Source organism: Somniosus microcephalus, chromosome 4 (assembly GCF_052327205.1).
Source record: "Somniosus microcephalus isolate GS21.2 chromosome 4, FLI_Smic_1.0, whole genome shotgun sequence".
NCBI classification, from domain to species: Eukaryota; Metazoa; Chordata; class Chondrichthyes; order Squaliformes; family Somniosidae; genus Somniosus; species Somniosus microcephalus.
In genome coordinates this window covers 66,043,245-66,064,636 of record NC_140990.1, presented here as the reverse complement: position 1 = coordinate 66,064,636, position 21,392 = coordinate 66,043,245, and the positions used below count along the sequence as shown (strand labels likewise).

The 21,392-nt window shown below is 48.9% G+C and overlaps 1 pseudogene; it reads right to left on the bottom strand.

Annotated features, from left to right (window-relative positions):
- Positions 1 to 9,353: 9,353 nt before the first annotated feature.
- Positions 9,354 to 18,369, bottom strand: LOC147119101 (uncharacterized; annotated as a pseudogene).
- Positions 18,370 to 21,392: the final 3,023 nt, after the last annotated feature.

The following is a 21,392-nucleotide window of genomic DNA, read 5'->3' as shown; positions in this document are numbered from 1 at the left end:
TGAACCTATGGACAGGACTGCACTACTTGTAGGGCGTAGTGATACACAGTACCACTCCTGGCCATAGGGGTATAAATAGTACTGTGGGTACTGATCTCCCCTCAGTTCCCGCCTGTGGGCATGAAGTAAAGACCTACGTATAGTCCCTACCTCCAACCAGTAAAGACCTGTTTGAGTTATACGTTTAAGTCTTTGTGTTAATTGTTCAATACAATACACATACTTAACAGCTAGTGGCGTTTTTCACCTCTTTCCTGCTTTTAAAATAAAAATCTTGTCAGTTTATTAAAGCCATTAACAGCCTCTCTGGTAAGTCACACAATAAAATGAGGCCTCAGAATGACAGGCCTGAACCCGAGTTAGAAATCACAGTTGGAAAACATTTGGTAATTAAACCAGACTGGCCGGGGCCTGAGGTGTGAGTTAGTAACTGAAAAGTGGCAGCCAGCGTACTTCACACCAGGGCTGAGGACTTGGGTTTCTGTATAATTTATTGATTAATTTAGTTTATTGCCCAATCTCAAGCAGACTGACGAGTCATCTTACCGTCCGGCGGAGGTGAGGTTCCCCAGTGGAGGGCTCTCTACGTGAGGGTCATTCCCTGCACCATTGGGGATCTGGGGTGGAGACTGTTGCAGGGAGCTGTCGTGTGGTCTTGTCCCTGCCCGGGGTGGCCCTGGAGTGGGAGCAGGCGGTGTCCACCGGTTCACTTGATACCTTCCTCGACCGGTGGGCACGGAAGGTATCAAGAGGCGATAATCGATCCTCACAATCACATTGTGATGTAATTATTAATTGTGTCTGTGTCACAAATACATTTCTTCTATTTTGATACAAAAGCCCTACTAGACATGTTAAACTACTAGTTATTTAATCAGGGCTGCAGCTGCTGAAAGGTTGACTGTACTGAGCTTTGTGGCCAGAGCTGGCAGACGAGTTGTTCTGAAGTCTGATGTCTCACACCTGAAGAGTCTGTTTATGTCGTGTTGTAATGGCCTTTTTCTGTTGCCTGGTGTCAGAAATAGAAATCAAAGGGAGATGATGCCTCACTCTGTTAATCAACTCTTTGACACATTTCCATGCATTTCCTTTCTTAATTTACAAAGATCACAACTCCATTAGTGAACAATGGATTGCCAGTCTGCCACTTTTTAGTGAGGCTTGAAAGGATTCGCTGTGAAGCTACACCTGCCCATCTGTCTGTGTGTCACTGTGTTTGGATTGTGTTAGACAACAGTCCGAATATCTCGCCTACATCCATTACAATTTTTGAAATGTTAGATTGTACTTGGAAGAAGTTGAGTTTGAATCTGACAATTCTGAAATTGGGAGCTGTTAGTGATTTCTGTTTTTCACATAACTATATAGTGATGTGATCAGTCAAAGCAAATTAAAAGATGCTGCTATTTACTGAACACAACTGAATAATTCTACCAGGATGCTATCGAAGTCTTCCTCAGTATTAACTACACCCCCCAATTTAGTGTCATCAGCAAATTTTGAAATTGTACTTCTGATTCCCGAGTCCAAATCATTCATGTACATGGTGAACAACAGTGGTCCCAGCACCGATCCCCGTGGAGCACCACTTCCCACCTTCCGCCCGTCTGAGTAAATATCTTTAACTCATCCCGTTACTATAACTGGACTTGTCTCCATTCCCGTGCCAAGGGAATTGCTGTACCAGACGGGAGGGGAAACATTTGGGGATTCCCGATTCTCCACTAATTCCCATTCCCCTTCTTTCTGGTGGATAATGGAGGTGCCACTGTGTGTAATGTGCAAGTCAGTAAGAATTGTCAGTGAGGATTAATCAGCACTTTCTAATTGGAGATGTTAATCAGCGGGACCTTTCAGGCACTGAATTTTGTACCAAAGATTAATATACGATTGAAGTAAAAGTTAATAATTTTATTTTAAAATAATTCAGGGACTCTCATCAGAAATTAAGGGGAAAGATCAGACAGCGGTTCTCAAACGAGCACTGCAGCCCTGATAAGTCAATCAGCTATATATCCAGAATATTAAACTCCATCCCAGTTATAGGGGTTATTAACATCAGCAGAAACAAACCCCAACTGTCAGAATGAACATGGTTCAGTCCTGGATGTGATTACATAGAAACATAGAAGATAGGAGCAGGAGTAGTCCATTCGGCCCCTCGAGCCTGCTCTGCCATTCAATGCGATCATGGCTGATCATCCAAATTCAGTACCCGGTCCCTGCCTTCTCCCCATATCCCTTGATCCCTTTAGCCTCAAGAAATATATCCAACACCTTCTTGAATATATTTAATGAATTGGCCTCAACTGCCGTGTGTGGTAGAGAATTCCACAGGTTCACCACTCTCTGGGTGAAGAAATTCCTCCTCATATCAGTCCTAAATGGCTTACCCCTTATCCTTAGACTGTGACCCCTGGTTCTGGACTCCCCCGCCATCGGGAACATCCTTCCTGCATCTAGTCTGTCTAATCCTGTTAGAATTTTATAAGTTTCAATGAGATCCCTCTCATTCTTCTAAACTCTAGCGAATATAAGTCTAATCGACCCAACCTCTCCTCATACGTCATTCCTGCCATCCCAGGTATCAGTCTGGTGAATCTTCGCTGCACTCTCTCCATGGCAAGAACATCCTGATATACCTATCAATTCGTCCAATAAAAAGCGACGAGTTAGGAACGTAACTAAAGGTTTTTATTGACTAAATAACAGAGCCCACCCTCGTGGGTGATCGGGTCCAACAAGGAGGAATACCAGCCAGTCGACTACCTTTATACCTGGGCAGGTAGGTGGAGCCATGGGCGGAGTCGGAGGTGGTCAGCCCAGGTATAACAGCGCGACAAGAGGCGACCTCGTATCGTGATACAACAGTGATAACGGTGATAACAATACAACAGTGATAACTATAGTGTAACGATAAAAGTGGTTTACCACATTCACCCCTTGTTTAGATTTGAGTCCGGCGGGGTGAAGTGTACTACCAGTTCTGGTATGTCAGTCTGTCCGGAGGCCTCGTAAGCCTCTCCGATCGTCGCAGCGGCGGTGCTGCATTATCCGGTGTTAGTGCTGGTGTCTGCGTGGTCGGCGAAGGCTCGTGGGGTTCCGGCATGCCGTCTACCTGGGCTGGAATTGGGGGGGTGGTGGGGGGGGGTAAAGGTGGTGTCTCCGGAGTGCCCGAGGGTGCGAGGTCTCGTAAGGAGACAGTGTCCTCCCGCCCGTCTGGGTAAGCCACGTAGGCGTACTGGGGGTTGGCGTGCAGGAGGTTCACCCTCTCGACCAGGGGGTCTGTTTTATGGGCCCTCACGTGCTTTCGCAGCAAGACGGGCCCCGGAGAGGTCAGCCAGGTTGGTAGAGTGGTTCCCGTAGTCGACTTCCTGGGGAAAACAAACATTCGTTCATGGGGGGTGGCATTAACGGCAGTGCAAAGTAGTGACCGGATGGAGTGCAGCGCTGTCGGGAGGACTTCCTGCCAGCGGGAGGTTGGGAGGCCCTTAGACTTTAAGGCTAAGAGGACGGCCTTCCATACCGTCGCGTTCTCTCTTTCCACCTGCCCGTTCCCTCGGGGGTTGTAGCTGGTGGTCCTACTTGCTGCAATACCTCTCGCTAGTAGGAACTGACGGAGTTCCTCGCTCATGAAAGAGGAGCCCTGGTCACTATGTATATAGTTTGGGAACCCGAACAAGGCGAAGAGGTCGTTCAGGCATTTAATGACCGTGGTACTGGTCATGTCTGGGCAGGGGAAGGCAAAGGGGAAACGGGAGTACTCATCAACAATGTTGAGGAAGTACACATTACGGTCAGAGGACGGGAGGGGCCCCTTAAAGTCGATGCTCAGGCGCTCGAAGGGGCGGGTGGCCTTGATCAGGCTTGCTCTGTCCGGCCTAAAGAAGTGCGGTTTGCACTCGGCACAGGTCTGGCAGTTCCTGGTTATGGTCCTGACCTCCTCGATGGAGTAGGGCAGGTTGCGGGCCTTAATGAAGTGGTAAAGTCTGGTGACCCCGGGGTGGCAGAGGTCGTTGTGGAGGGTCTGAAGTCTATCACTTTGCGCGCTGGCGCATGTAATTCGTGACAGAGCATCGGGGGGTTCGTTCAGCTTACCTGGCCGGTACAAGATATCATAATCGTAGGTGGAGAGCTCGATTCTCCACCTCAAGATCTTGTCATTCTTGATTTTGCCCCTCAGCTTGTTATTAAACATAAAAGCGACCGAACGTTGGTCGGTAAGGAGGGTAAATCGTTTGCCTGCCAGGTAGTGCCTCCAGCGTCGTACCGCCTCCACAATCGCCTGGGCCTCCTTCTCGACCGACGAGTGTCGGATCTCAGGGCCCTGTAGGGTCCTTGAGAAGAAGGCCACCGGTCTCCCCTCCTGGTTAAGGGTGGCGGCTAGGGCGAAGTCGGATGCATCGCTCTCGACTTGGAAGGGGATGGACTCATCCACTGCGTGCATAGTGGCCTTGGCAATGTCTCCCTTAATGAGGGAGAAGGCTGCGCACGCTTCCTCCGTAAGGGGGAAGGATGTGGACTTCATGAGGGGTCTGGCTTTGTCCGCATAATTGGGCACCCATTGGGCATAGTAGGCGAAGAGCCCCAGGGTTCTCTTAAGTGCCTTAGGGCAGTGGGGGAGGGGTAGCTCCATGAGGGGGCGCATTCTTTCGGGGTCGGGGCCGATGAGTCCGTTCTCTACTACACAGCCAAGGATGGCAAGGCGCGAGGTGTTAAACACACATTTCTCCTTATTGTAGGTGAGGTTCAGCCGTTGGGCTGTACGGAGGAATTTCTCCAGATTCACGTCGTGGTCCTGCCGGTCGCGGCCGCAGATGGTGACGTTATCTAGGTAGGGGAATGTGGCCTGCAGTCCGTTCTGGTCAACCATCCGGTCCATCTCCCTTTGGAAGACCGAGACCCCGTTGGTGACACCGAAGGGGACCCTAAGGAAGTGGTATAGGCGCCCATTCGCCTCGAAGGCGGTGTACTGGCGGTCCTCGGGGTGGATAGGGAGTTGGTGGTAGGCCGACTTAAGGTCGATGGTCGAGAATACGCGGTATTGTGCAATCTGATTGACCATGTCAGATATGCGGGGAAGGGGGTATGCGTCCAGCTGGGTGTATCTGTTTATGGTCTGGCTGTAGTCGATGACCAGGCGATTTTTATCGCCGGTCTTAACGACCACGACCTGGGCACGCCAGGGGCTGTTGCTCCCCTCGATGATGCCCTCCTTCAGGAGACGCTGCACCTCAGAGCTAGTGAAAGCTCTGTCCCCAGCGCTGTACCGCCTGCTCTTGGTAGCGACGGGTTTGCAGTCGGGGGTGAGGTTAGCGAACAGGGAAGGTGGCGGCACCTTGAGGGTGGATAGGCTGCAGGTGTTACGCGGTGGGCGGTTTAACCTTCGCTGGTTGTCGACTGTGAGTGGGGGGAGGGGTCCACCGTATGCTAGGGTTACACTTTGGAGGTGGGATTGGAAGTCCAGCCCTAGTAGGACGGCAGCGCAGAGCTGGGGGAGGAGGAGGAGTTTAAAGTTTTTATACTCTGTACCCTTAACCGACAAGGTCACAGCACAGTAGCCGCTAATGTCCGTGGCGTGGGACCTCGATGCCATCGAGATTCGGTTGCGCGTTGGCAGGACAGGGAGGGAGTAGTGGCTCACCGTGTCTGGGTGGATGAAGCTCTCCGTGCTTCCGCTGTTGAACAGGCAGGTCGTGGCGTGGCCGTTTACTTTGATGTCCATCATCGACTTGGACAGGTGGTGTGGGCGGGCTTGATCCAGAGTGACGGAGGCTAGTGTGTAGGTAAGCGAGTCGTTGTCGTCTGCGGGCGAGGCGGTCGTCGGGTCTGGGGGCCCGGTGGCAGTCGGGCGTGGTGGGTAAAATGGCGTCTCCCACGAGGTAGGACAAAATGGCGGAGAAGATGGCTGCCCCCATAACTCACATGAGGCACTATTGGGGTCGGTTGCCTTGATCAAAGATGGCCGCCCCATGACTCACGTGTGGGGATACTGGCCTCAGTTGCCGTGAAAGAAGATGGCCGCCCCCACAGTTCGCATGAGGCACTGCTGGCCTCTGAAGATCCGCTCCTGCAGGCCTTAGAGAAGTGGCCTTTCTTCCTGCAGGTTGCGCAGGTAGAGTTCCTGGCTGGGCAGCGCGACCTCGGGTGCTTCTCCTGGCCACAAAAGAAGCCGCCGGCGGCCCGATCGCGGGTGCCCGATGTCGGAGCCGGTACCGGGGGTGGCGGGCCCGGTCGGGTCCGGGACGCCGACGCTGAGGTAGGTCCCGGGGGCGGCGCTGCGAAGGGTATTGCGGTAGGGGTCGGGCCCGAGTCCCAGGGTCGCGAGCAGTACCTGGAAAACGCCTCCTGGTCCTGATGGGCCACCTCCAGGGAGAGAGCGAGGGCTTCAGCTTTGTCCAGGTCGAGGTCTTTAGCTTCAAGCAGTCTTTGCCGTGAGTAGTCGGACCGTAGGCCTTTCACAAAGGCATCGCGGATATTATCTTCCGTATTTTCAACAGCCGTCACCGCTTTAAAGTCACAGTTCCTGCCGAGTGCTCTTAGCGCCCGTAAAAATTCAGCTACAGACTCTCCTGGCTGTTGCGGGCGGGATCTTAGGAGGTGCCTGGTGTACATGTAATTTACCGGGCTGCGGTACTGCTGTTTCAGTAGGTTGATAGCGGCCTCGTATGTAGTCGTATCCTGGATGAGTGCGTATACTCTCGGGCTCGCTTGGGCGTTCAGAAGTCTTAGTTTGGATCTCTGCGGGGCGCCGGATTCTTCCAGGTAGGATTCGAAGCAGTCCAGCCAGTGTTTGAAGTTGAGGGCTGAGTTTGCTGCCTGTGGGTTTAGATCCAGGTACGGTGGTTTGAGGGCTTGCAGCCAAGCCGGCTGGTGTGGCTGGTGTAGCCCGGTGTCTGAAAGCTGCTGTGGCTGTGCTTCTGTGAGGGCTTCTGGCTGGCCAGTAGTAGACATCTTTAAAATTTAGTCAATAAAATTGATATACCTATCAATTCGTCCAATAAAAAGCGACGAGTTAGGAACGTAACTAAAGGTTTTTATTGACTAAATAACAGAGCCCACCCTCGTGGGTGATCGGGTCCAACAAGGAGGAATACCAGCCAGTCGACTACCTTTATACCTGGGCAGGTAGGTGGAGCCATGGGCGGAGTCGGAGGTGGTCAGCCCAGGTATAACAGCGCGACAAGAGGCGACCTCGTATCGTGATACAACAGTGATAACGGTGATAACAATACAACAGTGATAACTATAGTGTAACGATAAAAGTGGTTTACCACACATCCTTCCTCAGATAAGGCAACCAAAACTGCACACAATACTCAAGGTGTGGTCTCACCAAGGCCCTGTACAACTGCAGCAAGACATCCTTGTTCCTGTACTCAAATCCTCTCGCTATGAAGGCCAACATACCATTTGCCTTCTTAACCGCCTGCTGCATCTACATGCTTACCTTCAGTGACTGGTGCACAAGGACGCCCAGGTCTCATTGCACTTCCCCTTCTCCCAATCTATTGCCGTTCAGATAATAATCTGTCTTCCTGTTTTTGCCACCAAAATTGATAACCTCGCATTTATCCACATTATACTGCATTTGCCATGCATCTGCCCAATTACCCAACCTGTCCAAATCATCCTGGAATTTCTCTGCATCCTCCTCACAGCACACACACCCACCCAGCTTTGTGTCGTCTGCTAACTTGGAGATATTACATCTAGTTCCCTCGTCTAGATCATTTATATATATTGTGAATAGCTGGGGACCTAGCACCGATCCCTGCAGTACCCCACTAGTCACTGCCACTCGGAAAAAGACCCATTTATTCCAACTCTTTGCTTCCTGTCTGCCAACCAGTTCTCTATCCAAGACAGTAACTTACCCCCAATCCCATGTGCTTTAACTTTACATGCTAGTCTCTTATGCGGGACCTTATCGAAAGCCTTCTGAAAGTCCAAATACACCACATCCACTGGTTCTCCCTTATCTATTCTACCAGTTACATCCTCAAAAAATTCCAGTAGATTAGTCAAGCATGATTTACCTTTTGTAAATCCATGTTGACTTTGTCCGATTCTGTCACTGTTTTCCAAGTGGTCTGCTATTACATCTTTTATAATGGACTCTAGCATTTTCCCCACTACTGATGTCAGGCTTACCGGTCTATAATTCCCTGTTTTCTCTCTACCACCCTTCTTAAATAGTGGGGTTACATTCGCTATCCTCCATTGGAACTGTTCCAGTCTATAGAATTTTGGAAGATGACCAGCAATGTATCTACTATTTCTAGGGCCACTTCCTTAATTACTCTCGGGTGTAGATTATCAGGCCCTGGGGTTTTATCGGCCTTCAATCCCGTCAATTTCCCTAACACCATTTCCCTACAAGTACTGATTTCATTCAATTCCTCCCTCTCATTAGACCCTATATTCCCCGACATCTCTGGGAGGTTATTTGTGTCCTCCTTTGTGAAGACAGAACCAAAGTATGTATTTAATTGGTCTGCCATTTCTTTGTTCCCCATTATAAATTCCCCTGCTTCTGACTGCAAGGGACCTATGCTTGACTTCACCAATCTTTTTACTCTTCACATATCTATAGAAGCTTTTACAGTCAGTTCTTATGTTCCCAGCAAGCTTGCTCTCATAATCTATTTTCCCCCTCTTAATTAATCCTTTTGTCCTCCTTTGCTGAATCCTGAACTGCTCCCAAGCCTCAGGTTTGTTGCTTTTTCTGGCCAAATTATATGTCCTCTCCTTGGAGCTTACGCTAGCCCTAATTTCCCTTGTTAGCCACGGTTGAGTCACCTTTTTTGTTTTATTTTTATGCCAAACAGGGATGAACAAATTCTGTAGTTCATCCATGCGATCTTTAAATGTTTGCCATTGCCTGTCCACCATCAACCCTTTAAGTAACATTCCCCAATCCATCCTAGCCAACTCGTGCCTCATACCATCATAGTTTCCTTTATTTAAATTCAGGACCCTAGTCTCTGAGTCAACTACTTCACTCTCCATTTTAATGAAGAATTCTATCATATTATGATCGCTCCTCCCCAAGGGGCCTTGCACAACAAGATTGCTAGTTAATCCTTTCTCATTACATAATACCCAGTCTAAGATGGCCTGATCTCTAGTTGGTTCCTCGACATATTGGTCCAGGAAACCATCCCGTATACACTCTAGGAATCTCTCCTGCACAGTATTGTTACTAATTTGGTTAGCCCAATCTATATGTAGATTAAAGTCACCCATGATAACTGCTGTGCCCTTATTGCACACATCTCTAATTTCCCATTTAATGCCATCGCCAACCTCAGATTAACAGCAGCAACAACAGCAGATTCCAATTCCTGCAGTCACTTGTGAACTCACTGGTGTCTCAGCAGGTTGGATGACTGAGTGAATCCCTTCCCACACACGGAGCAGGTGAATTGCCTCTGCCCAGTGTGAACCCGCTGGTGTGTCAGCAGGTTGGATGATTGACTGAATTCCTTCCCACACACAGAGCAGGTGAACGGACTCTCCCCAGTGTGAACTCGCTGGTGTGCCCGTACACCGGATGAACGAGTGAATCCCTTCCCACACACGGAGCAGGTGAATGGCCTCTCCCCAGTGTGAACACGCTGGTGTGTCTGGAGATTGGACGAGCGAGTGAATCCCTTCCCACACATGGAACAGGTGAACCACTTCTCTCCAGTGTGAACTCGCCGGTGTGTCAGCAGTGAGATGACTGAGTGAATCCGTTCCCACACACTGAGTAGGACAATGGCCTCTCTCCAGTGTGAACTCGCTGGTGTTTCAGCAGGAGGGATATCTGAGTGAATCCCTTCCCACACACTGAGCAGGTGAACAACCTCTCCCCAGTGTGAACTCACTGGTGTAGAATGAGGTGGAATGACTGCTTGAACCTCTTCCCACAGTGAGTGCAGCTGAATGGCCTCTCGTCAGTATGAACTTGCAGATGTGTCTGGAGAATGCACGGGTGAGTGAATCCCTTCCCACACTCGGAGCAGGTGAACGGCCTCTCCCCGGTGTGACAGCGATGATGATTTTCAGCTCAGATGGGTAATTGAATCCTTTCCCACACACGAAGCAGGTGAACAGCCTCTTCCCGGTGTGACTGCATTGATGAATTTCCAGTTGGGATGGGTAATTGAATCCCTTCCCACAGTCCCCACATTTCCACAGTTTCTCTGTGGTGCAGGTGTCCTTGTGTTTCTCCAGGTTGGACGATCAGTTGAAGCCTCGTCCACACACACAGAACACGTGTACGGTTCCTCCCCGCTGTGAACGGTGCGATGTTTTTTTCAGGCTGTGTAACTGATTAAAGCTCTTTCCACAGTCAGTGCACTGGAACACTCTCACTCGGGTGTGTGTGTCTCGGTGCTTTTCCAGTCACACTGATGTTTGAAATCTTTCCCCACAGACAGAAGGGACAAACATTTCTCCTTCCACATTCAAAGGCCGATGATATTCAGGTCCTGATCAATCGAGTGACTCTGTCAGATGTTGATGTGATGTTTAGTTTGAGTTTCCCATCTGTAAATCCTCCCCTTCTAATACCCTGTAAAAGGAGTTTACAAAAGTCATCACTGTAAGTGCAGGATAGAAATTTAGAACAGACAATTCTAGTTTCTATGGAACATTCTTTCCTTTCTTGTTCCCCCAAAGCTGTAAATCCCTGTCCCACACACTCTCCCTCCTCCCTGTGCTGAAATCCAAACCCATCGCACCATCTCCAACATTTCTTTCCTCCACTCCCAGTTTCCCCCCTCCCTCTACTCTGGTTGGGTTCAGGTCTACACCCACTGTGTGCAGAGTGAGAAGAAAATCAATGAGTCAATGATTGTCTCTCCTGGTCACTGGGACCCTGAAGCCCCACCCACTTCCTGTTCCTGCATAAGATGCGCCGTGACCCCGCACTGTCCAAGATGGTGGCCAGTGACCCCGCTGGGGTAGTGTCCAAATGGTGTGTTGAACGTTGTAAGCTTAGATGATTCTTCCGTGACCTTGATATTCCAGTATCCTGATCATGTGTACATTACACTGGAGTAACGTGCTCCCACTAGCTTGGGTGTGATGTCATCTAGCATTGGTAGAGGGTAGTGAGGGCGTTTGATAGCCTTGTTCAAATCTCTGGGGTCGAGACAGACTCTGAGCTTGCCTGTACGTGGTTTCTCAACCACTACTAACGCGTTGACCCACTCTGTCGGTTCTGTTTCCCGGATGATGATTTCTGTATTCTCCATTTGGTCTTATCTCAGCTCAGGATGAATTCCAGCGGAAGATCGACGAAACCTATGAAGGCCTCGATGGAGTAGTCGCAATCATAGACGACATCCTCATCTATGGCAGGAATAGAGAGGAACATGACAGGAACCTCCGTGCGATGCTACAAAGATCACGGGAGAAAGGTATCCGGCTCAACCCCGAGAAAAGCATAATCGGATCCACCGAGATCAGTTATTTCGGGCATCGCCTCTCAACTGATGGCATTAAGCCGGATCCAGAGAAAATCTCCACCATCAAGAAGATGGAGCCGCCGAAGAACTGCGCAGAGCTAGAGACAGTACTAGGCATGGTTAACTACTTAGCCAAGTTTGCCCCGAGCCTCTCTGAAATCAATGCACCCATGCGTCAGTTGCTCAAACAATCCAATGAGTTCCTGTGGGACAAACAACATGACACAGCATTTCAGAAAATGAAAGACCTAATTACCAGAGAACCAGGACCAGTTCTTGCCTACTTCGACCCCAACAAAGAGCTCAGACTACAAGTGGACGCATCAAAGTACGGACTAGGTGCAGTATTACTGCAAGAAGTAAAGCCAATCGGCTACGCTTCCAGATCTCTCACAGACAGTGAAATCAACTTTGCTCAAATCGAGAAAGAGCTATATGCAATTCTGTTTGGATGTAAGCGTTTCCACCAATACGTCTATGGCCGGCAAGTCATTGTGGAATCCGACCACAAGCCCCTCGAGTCAATCATGAGGAAACCACTAGCCGCAGCCCCACCAAGGCTACAGAGAATGATCCTTCAGCTACAGAAGTATGACTTCACAATCATTCACCGTCCAGGCAAAGACATTCCTGTCACAGGCACGCTCTCCAGAAAGTCTGTTAGCTACCAGGACAGCAGCCTCAGTGAAGGCATGGATGTGCAGGTGCACATGGTATACAACAGCTTACCTGTGAGTGACTCAAAACTGAAGGAGATCCAAGCAGAAACAGAGAAAGATGCACAACTCACACTGCTGAGCAAAGTCATACATGAAGGATGGCCTGAGGAAAGGAGGAAATGCCCTCAGAGCATATCTGAATTCTGGAACCACAGAGACGAACTGTCACAAATCAACAGAATCATCTTCAAAGGGGAGAAAATCATCATTCCTACCAGTCTCAGAGAAGAGATGTTGACAAAAATTCATGCTGGACATATGGGCATGGAAAAATGCAAACAAAGAGCATGTGACACTATGTTTTGGCCCAGAATGTGCAAACACATTGAGGACATTGTCGGAAAATGTTCCATTTGTCCAGAACGCCGCCCATCAAATGTCAAAGAGCCCATGATACCTCACCATATCCCAGACAGGCCCTGGCAGGCCATCAGCCGCAAGCAAGTGCATGCAAAATGTGTACAGAGACAGCAACACCAAAAGAGATACTATGACAGGTCAGCTAGACTACTGCCGCCGCTGCACAATGGAGAATCCATCAGAATCCAAGAGCATGACTATTGGAAGCCAGTAGTCGTCATCCAGCCAGCTGACACTGAGTGATCGTATCACGTCGGCACCCCAGAAGGACAGGTGTACCGTCGCAATCGCAGGCACCTCCTGAACACCAAGGAACAACACCGTCATTCCGACGAGAGGACAAGCCTAGAGTTATCCTTGACTTGTGAACTGCCAAAGGGTGTAGGCAGATCGCTGCCCTAAAAAAACTGTACATCATTATTGAAACGTTGAGATGTTTTCAGTGCTAGTTATATGTTGAGTTTACTTATATGTTGATGCTACTGAGAACATTATGTAGAAGAAAGGTTCAAAGGTAATGCATAACATTTTTCTTTTAAAAGAAAGGGGATGTAACATTTGCATATTGATTTATCATTGGCCCGCAGGCATCTGTAAGGAATACCTATTATATTCACATGTGATCACATGCTGCGTTGTCATTGGCCTGCAGGCATCTGTAAGGACTGCTATTGTTTTGGAGGACCCAGGGTCCTGACTCCATCTTCTCCACATGGTGCTGTATTGATTGAGAAAGCTTACAGACCTGATGCTTCATTAAAAGAGTTTAAACTGTAATACTCCGTTGTCCTGCAATTTATTATTTTTGTACAAAGTGTGTAAAACCCGGGCGGCCGGGCCTGTCACCGCGGGACAAACACGGGGCCTGTGGGCTCTTATTTGGGGCCTGAGGCCTACACCAGGTGTTTATTAAGCTTCCCAGCCCACCTGCTGCTCCAATTCCTCCCCGAGCCCACAATCTCCTACCGCTTCCCGGGAGCGTGTCTTCCGATTCAAACCCATCGAGACCACTCGCACTGCGCATGCTCAGAGCTTTCCCGATCCTACGCCTGCGCAGTGGGCTCCTGTAGTCATAGATAGGGCACATTCTGTTGCACGGGGGATTCTGGGTAAACGCACCGCCATTGAAAGCTGCAATTGGTGCAAAGAACTTTTTTTTATCATTCCCTCCCCGCCGAGATTGAGGCCGGAGGGGCAATAAACAAAATTAATTTTTAAAAAGCCATCATGCGACCCTGAAATGAGCTTCTGACCACATATCCACAGCATAACAAAGAACGCCTACTTCCACCTCCATAACATCGCCCGTCTCCGTCCTTGCCACAGCTCATCCGCTGCTGAAAAGCTCACCCATGTCTTTGTTACCTCTAGATTTGATTATTCCAATGAACTCCTGACTGGTCTCCCACATTCCACCCTACCTAAACTTGAGGTCATCCGAAACTTGGCTGCCCATGTCCAAACTCGCACCAAGTCCCGTTCACCCATCACCCATGTGCTCACTGACCTACATTGGCTCCCGGTTAAGCAACGCCTTGATTTCAAAATTCTCGTCCTTGTTTTCAAATCCCTCCATGGCCTCGCCCCTCCCTATCTCTGTAATCTCCTTCAGCCCCACAACCCCCCGAGATACCTGCACTCCTCTAATTCTGCCCCTGTGAGCATCACTGATTATAATCGCTCAACCATTGGTGGCTGTGCCTTTTGTTGCCTAGACCCTAAGCTCTGGAATTCCCTGCCTAAACCTGTCCATCTCGCTACCTCTCTTTCCTCCTTTAAGATGCTCCTTAAAACCTATCTCCTTGACCAAGCTTTTGATCACCTATCCTAATTTATCCTTATGTGGATCGGTGTCAATTTTTTTGTCTTAAAATGCTCCTGTGCAGCACCATGGGATGTTTTACTATGTTAAAGGCACCATATAAATGCAAGTTGTTGTTGTTGAAGTACACTGGCCGCCAATTTTCAGTTACCAACTCCTACCTCAGGCCCCGCCCAGTCTGGTGTAACTTTTAAAAATTCATTCATGGGATCAGGGCGTCACTGGTAAGGCCAGAATTTATTGCCCATCCCTAATTGCCCTTGAGAAGGTGGCGGTGTGCTGCCTTCTTGAACTGCTGCAGTCTGTGTGGTGAAGGTCCTCCCACAGTGCTGTTAGGGAGGGACCCAGCGACAATGAAGGATCGGCGATATACTTCTAAGTCAGGATGCTGTGTGACTTGGAGGGGAACTTGGAGGTGGTGGTGTTCCCATGCGCCTGCTGTCCTTGTCTTTCTAGGTGGAAGAGGTTGCAGGTTTGGGAGGTGCTGCTGAAGATGCCTTGGCGAGTTGCTGCTGTACATCTTGTAGATGGTACACACTGCAGCCACGGTACGCCGGTGGTGGAGGGAGTGAATATCTAAGGTGGTGGATGGGGGGCCAAGCAAGCGGGCTGCTTTGTCCTGGATGGTGTCAAGCTTCTTGAGTGTTGTTGGAGCTGAACTCATCCAGGCAAATGGAGAGTATTCCATCACACTCCTTACTTGTGCCTTGTAGATGGTAGAAAGGCTTTCGGGAGTCAGGAGGTGAGACACTCGCTGCAGAATACCCAGCCTCTGACATGCTCTTGTTGCCACAGTATTTATGTGGCTGGTCCAGTTAAGTTTCTGGTCAATGGTGACCCCCAGATGTTGATAGTGGGGGATTTGGCGATGATAATGCTGTTGAATGCCATGGGGAGGTGGTTAGACTCTCGCTTGTTGGAGATAGTCATTACCTGGCACTTCTGTGGCGTGAATGTTACCTGCTACTTATCAGCCCAACCCTGAACGTCGTCCAGGTCTCGTTGCATGCAGGCATGGACTGCTTCATTATCTGAGGAGTTGTGAATGGCACTGAACACTGTGCAGTCATCAGCGTACATCTCTATTACTGACCTTATGTTGGAGGGAAGGTCACTGATGAAGCAGCTGAAGATGGTTGGGCCTAGGACACTGCCCTGAGGAAGTCCTGCAGCGATACCCTGGAGCTGTGATGATTAACCTTCAACCACCACAACAATCTTCCTTTGTGCTAGGTATGACTCCAACCAGTGGAGAGTTCCCCCCACCCCCCCCCGATTCCCATTGGCTCCAGTTTTACTAGGGCCCCTTGATGTCACACTCAGTCAAATGCTGCCTTGATGTCAAGGGCAGTCACTCTCACCTCACCTCTGGAATTCAGCTCCTTTGTCCATGTTTGTACCATGGCTGTAATGAGGTCTAGAGCTGAGTGGTCCTGGCGGAACCCAAACTGGGCATCAGTGAGCCGGTTATTGGTGAGTAAGTGCCGCTTAATAGCACTGTCAATGACACCTTGCATCACTTTGCTGATGATTGAGTGAAAACTGATGGGGCGGTAATTGGCCAGATTGGATTTGTCCTGCGTTTTGTGGGCAGGACATACCTGGGCAGTTTTCCACATTGTCGGATAGATGCCAGTGTTGTAGTTGTACTAGAACAGCTTGGCAAGAGGCGTGGCTAGTTCTGGAGCACAAGTCTTCAGCATGACAGCTGTCAGGGCATTTGCTGTATCCAGTGTGCTCAGCCGTTTCTTGATACCACATGGACACTAAACACAGTTGTAAAGGAGCCTTCTGTTCCATGCCTAGGATCTCTGAACCATGGAAGAGAGCGGCTGGGACACATTTCTTACACACCTCAAGATTAACGTGCATGGGGACTTTGCTGTCAGTGAAGAAAGATGAGAAATCTACAACAATGTGTTGAAAACAAAGCTGATTTATTTGACATATAACCAGAATATTAAACTCCAGCCCAGTTATAGGGGTTACTAACATCAGCAGAAACAAACCCCAACTGTCAGAATGAACATGTTTCAGTCCTGGATGTGATTAACAGCAGCAATAACAGCAAAATCCAATGCTGGAAGTCACATGTGATCTTGCTGGTGTGTCAGCAGGTTGGAGGAATGAGTGAATCCCTTCCCACACACGGAGCAGGTGAATGGCCTCTCCTCAGTGTGAACTCACTGATGCACGATCAAGCGAGAGGAGTGAGTGAATACCTTCCCACACACGGGACATTTAACTGGTTTCTCTTCCTTGTGAACCCACCGGTGTTCCACCAGGTTAGCGGACTGAGTGAATCCCTTGCCACACACGGGGCAGGTGAACGGCCTCTCCCCGGTATGACTGCTTTGGTGTGTCCACAGGTGGAACGAGTGCCTAAACCTTTTGTCACAGTGAGAGCACTCGAATGGTCTCTCGTCAGTGTGAACTATCGCGTGCTTCTGCAGGCCAGATGAATTATTGAATCCCTTCCCACACACGGAGCAGGTGAATGACCTCTCCCCGGTGTGAATGTGCTGGTGTCTCAGCAGGTTGGATGTTTCTTTGAATCCCTTCCCACACACGGAGCAGATGAATGGCCTCTCCCCAGTGTGACAGCGCCGATGAGTTTCCAGCTGGGATGGGGAAGCAAATCCCTTCCCACAGTCCCCACATTTACACAGTTTCTCCCTGGAGTGACTGCATTTGTGTCTTGACAGGCCCGATGATTGGTTGAAGCCTCGTCCACACACCGAGCACGTGTATGGTTTCTGCCCGCTGTGATTGGTGCTTTTTCCTTCCATATTCAAAATCTGATGATATTCAGGTCCTGGTGAATCGAGTGACTCTGTCAGATCTTGACGTAATGTTTGGTTTGAGTTTCCCATCTGTAAATCCTCCCCCTCTAATACCCTGTAAAAGGAGTTTACAAAAGTCATCACTGTAAGTGCAGGATAGAAATTCAAAATAGACAATTAAGAACATAAGAAATAGGAGCAGGAGTGGGCCATTCGGTCCTTCGAGCCTACTCCACCATTCAATATGATCATGGCTGATCTTCTACCTCAACTCCACCTTCCCGCACTATCCCCATATCCCTCGATTCCCTTAGTATCCTAAAATCTATCGATCCCTGTCTTGAATATACTCAGTGACTGAGCAGCCACAGCCCTTTGGGGTAGAGAATTCCAAAGATTCACAACCCTTGAGTGAAGAAATTTCTCCTCATCTCAATCCTAAATGGCCAACCCTTTATTCTGAGACTCTGAGTTCAAGTGTCTATGGGACATTCTTTCCTCTCTTGTTTCCCCCAAAGGAGAGGGGAGATACAATCTGTCCCAGGAACTGTAGCAGAACAGAATTAGAGACCCTGTTCCTTTAAGGGCTTTACCCTCCCCCACTCCATGCTTTTCCTTAAGTGTCTCATCCTTAAAATCCTCAGCCTTGCTTTCAAATCTCTCCATGGCCTAGCCCCTGCCAATCTCTATAATCTCCTCCAGCCCCTACAACCCTCCGAGATATCTGCGCTCCTCTAATTCCGGCCTCTTGAGCATCTCCGATTTTAATCGCTCCACCATTGGTGGCCGTGCCTTCAGCTGCAGAGGCCCTGAGCTCTGGAATTCCCTCCCTAAACCTTTCCGCTTCTCTGTCCTCCTTTAAGATGCTTCTTAAAACCAATCGCTTTGACCAAGCTTTTGGTAATGTGCCCTAATATCTCCTTATGGGACTCGGTGTCAAATTTTGCTTTATAATGCTGCTGTGAAACGCGTTGGGTCATTTTAATTTGTTAAAGGCGCTATATAAATACAAGTTGTTGTTGTTGTCTGAAACTAACAATAAATTCCACAGAGGGAAAAAGTAGTATTTTTACTCCCAAAGGGACAGTGGCAGCATGGATAAGAAATTGGCTAAGTGACAGGAAACAGAGAATAGCGGTTCAAAGAACAAAAGGGAAGGTCTGTGATAGGATGGAAGGCAGAAGAGGTTAAGAGACATTAAGAGACATTCAAGGCAAGAGGAGATGGTAATGGGACATGTTAAGTCTGTGTGTTATATTGCGAATTACTACACAGACCACAAGAGTAAACTTTAACAGGTCTTTACTAGTTGAAGGTCAGGGCGGGACTGCCCAATAAATCATTACACAGCACTTATATACCGGTGTGGTCACCACCGGTATTACAGTATACAGCAGCCAAGATAAAGTAGTGCAACTCTTAAAATAGTTCTCTTAAAGGTGGAACGGTTACATACACCACAATCCTCCCTTTTTAGCTTAACAGTATATATTCCCCATTAACATAACATAATAACATATATACACAACTTCATGTAAAAACAGTTCACAGATTCAGTCTCTCTGGAGGCTTCCTGACTCGGTCCGGATAACGCCTCAGTGGTGTAGTAGTTTTCGGTGGTGTAGTAGGTTCTTTTGGCAAGGTCGATTCGGCTTGAATGCCAGTGTCGGGTTCATCTGATTCCAGTATCACCGGATCGGAGGTAGATACTATGGGTATCTCTGCTTCATCATTAGGCGTATAGAGTTGTGGAGTAGGTTGTCCCTTTTCGGATGACTCTATGATCTGGTCAACATGGCGCTTTATTATGCTTTCACCAATGTCCACGGTATACATCAGCGGTCCTAGTCGTGTGCAAATAGTTCCAGGCTGCCATTTCTCGGTACGGTAGTCCCGGGCCAAAACTTGTTGACCTATCTGGAAGGTTCTAGTTGGCCTTTCATTCATACCTTGAAATTGCCGGTTCTCTACGTCCCTTCTGATGTTTGGCTTGATCAAATCCAGCCGGCATCTTAGTCTTCTATTGAAAAACATCATGGCGGGAGTTTGGTTTGTAACCGCATGTGTTGCATTCCTGTACGCCAACAAGAAGTTATCTACCTTATGTTGCAGATTTATGTCTTCCTTACCCATGGCCTTTATGGCCTTCTTGAAGGTCTGGACAAACCTTTCAGCTAATCCATTGGTGGCAGGATGGTATGGGGCGGACGTGTAGTGCTTAACCCCATTGTTTTTCAAGAACTTCCTGAATTCTTCGGACACAAATTGCGGTCCATTATCAGAACAGATCTGTTCCGGCAGCCCATTCCTGGCAAATGTGGTCCTTAACACTGTGATGGTTTTTTCCGTGGTGGTGGAGGACATCTTTATTACCTCCGGCCACTTGGAGTGTGCATCCACCGCGATTAAGAACATTGAGTCCATAAATGGACCAGCAAAGTCGATATGTACCCTTTGCCATGGAGATGAGGGCCACTCCCATGGATGTAGGGGAGCTTGTGGTGGGGCGTTTTGGACCTTCTGGCATCCTGGACAGCTTTTGGTCATTTCTTCGATGTCTCCATCGATACCTGGCCACCACACAAACGCTCTGGCTAGGTTCTTCATTTTCACTCCACCCAGATGCCCTTCGTGAAGCTCCTTTAGCACTTTATGCTGGAGTTTGGGTGGAATCACCACTCTGGATCCACAAATCAAAGTTCCTCGGCACACTGACAGCTGTTCTCTTCTTTGCGAAAATGCTGGCAACAATGGTTCGCCATGTGCTGGCCATCCCTTCACCGTTAAATCGTAGACTCGTGAGAGAGTCGGGTCATTTCTTGTTTCCTTTTCAATCGTAGAATTTGTTACTGGTAGACATTCCACTATGGTTGAGTGGAACATCTCCACTGGGTCCACTGTAGGCGCCTCTTCTACCGTTGGCAACGGTAGGCGCGATAACCCGTCAGCATTCCCATGCTGTTTTGATCCTTTGTATTCTATGTCATATTGGTGTGCCCCTAGGAAAAGGGACCACCTCTGTAGCCTTTGCGCTGTCATAATGGAAACGCCCTTTTTAGGGTTGAATATGGATACCAACGGCTGGTGGTCTGTCAACAGTGTAAACTTCTGGCCCTGCAGGTAATGATGAAACTTCTTTACTCCCCACACCAGGCTGAGAGCCTCCCTATCTATCTGAGCATAGTTGCGCTCAGCGGAGGTCAATGATCTGGATGCAAATGCGACTGGTCATTCCGAGCCATTTGGCAACTTGTGTGAGAGTACTGCTCCAATACCATAAGGAGAAGCATCACAAGCTAAACGAATAGGTAGCGTTGGGTTGAAGTGAGCCAACACTTCCTCTGAGGTGATCAATGCCTTGCTTTTGCGAAAGGCCTTCTTACAGTCCTCGCTCCACTTCCATGGTACTTCTTTCTGCAAAAGAGCATTCAGCGGGTGCAGCACCGTGGATAGATTTGGCAGAAACTTATGGTAATAGTTAACCAACCCTAGGAACGACCTCAACTGGGATACATTTTCTGGAGCGGGAGCCTTCACAACAGCTTCGATCTTGTCAGGTGACTTGTGCAGCCCCTCCTGGTCAATGACATGACCACAGTACGAGATCCGTTTCTGAAAGAACTCACATTTCTGGCGATTAACTCGAAGGCCATATTCCTTCAACCTGGTGAGCACCAGTTTCAAATTTGCAAGGTGTTCCTCATCGTCATCTCCTGTAATCAGGATATCGTCCAAGTAACATTGAGTGCTTGGAATTCCCTGTAATACCTGCTCCATGGCCCTCTGCCAAATTGCTGGAGCCGAAGCCACTCCAAAGACCAGTCTATTATATCGATACAAGCCTCTGTGCGTGTTGATTGTGAGATACTGGCGCGACTCTTCCTCAACTTCCATCTGTAAGTACGCTTGCGCCAGGTCTATCTTGGTGAAGTGTTTCCCGCCAGACAATGAAGCAAAGATATCCTCAATCCGCGGAAGCGGATATTGCACCGTGTGAAGCACCGGATTAACTGTGATCTTGAAGTCTCCACAGATGCGGACCTTCCCCGGTTCCCCTGGCTTGTTACTCGATGAACGCTTCATGACGGGAACAATGGGCGTGGCCCACTCACTCCAGTCCACCTTAAGCAGCACTCCTGAACGTTCAAGCCCTTCCAGCTCAGCTTCCACAGCAGGTCGTATCGCATAAGGTACCGGTCTGGTTTTGAAAAATTTTGGGTTTGCATGTTCTGCAATCTGGATTTTTGCC